The sequence below is a fragment of the Batrachochytrium dendrobatidis genome, assembly GCF_000203795.2.
Source record: "Batrachochytrium dendrobatidis JAM81 unplaced genomic scaffold BATDEscaffold_22, whole genome shotgun sequence".
Taxonomy (NCBI): domain Eukaryota; kingdom Fungi; phylum Chytridiomycota; class Chytridiomycetes; order Rhizophydiales; genus Batrachochytrium; species Batrachochytrium dendrobatidis.
The window spans coordinates 42,823-43,523 of record NW_006281119.1 but is presented as its reverse complement, the minus strand read 5'-3'; the positions used below and the strand labels follow the sequence as shown (position 1 = coordinate 43,523).

General features: G+C 35.0%; 1 protein-coding gene across 1 annotated transcript in view; it reads left to right on the top strand.

Annotated features, from left to right (window-relative positions):
- Positions 1-701, top strand: part of BATDEDRAFT_32564 (uncharacterized protein) — a 15,628-nt gene that overhangs the window by 1,091 nt on the left and 13,836 nt on the right. The window lies entirely within an intron of this gene.

Below are 701 nucleotides of genomic sequence, written 5' to 3'. Positions count from 1 at the left end.
AATTGACTGATTAACAATAATTGAATATTAAAATGTTGAATAAAAGACTCGAGTCATTATATGAATGACGTAATCAATTGTTGAGTTGACACTCGATTGAACAATACAAATAATCACATGACAAATGTTTAATTTGATTTTAATTTCACACAAAAATGTTTAAACACTATTCAAAGTGTGAATTTGTCTCACATTGTTCACGTGATATCGAGTTTTGAATGTGAGACAAATTCACGTTTTGATCTTTTTTTGTCATTTCATTGTTTCACTTTATTCTATTACTCTATTCTATTCTATATTATATATTCTATTTCATTCTACTATATTTCTTTTCTTTCAAATTGCAATGGAAAACAAGCAGTTATACATCAAATATCTTGAAAATCAGCCAGTGGAAATCGAAACCCACTTTGATGGAGAACTAGAGAGAAAAAGACCACTCAACAATGTATCGAAACTAATTGCAGCCATCGTTGTCGAACCAACTAGAAGGCTTGCTGGTATCCCAGAAGACTATGGGCCAATCACTCTACATTTTGTGGTGGATGGTCCAGCCATTTCCGGGAATACTCTGTTGACCTCCATTCAGGAACCAAGTAGTTCGTACGGCCCTCCACTACTAATCAGGGCCCAGAGTACTTTTGTAAGGACGTAAAACAGACCCAGACTTCATCGAGCGCCAATAATTAGGCCTTGCAAAG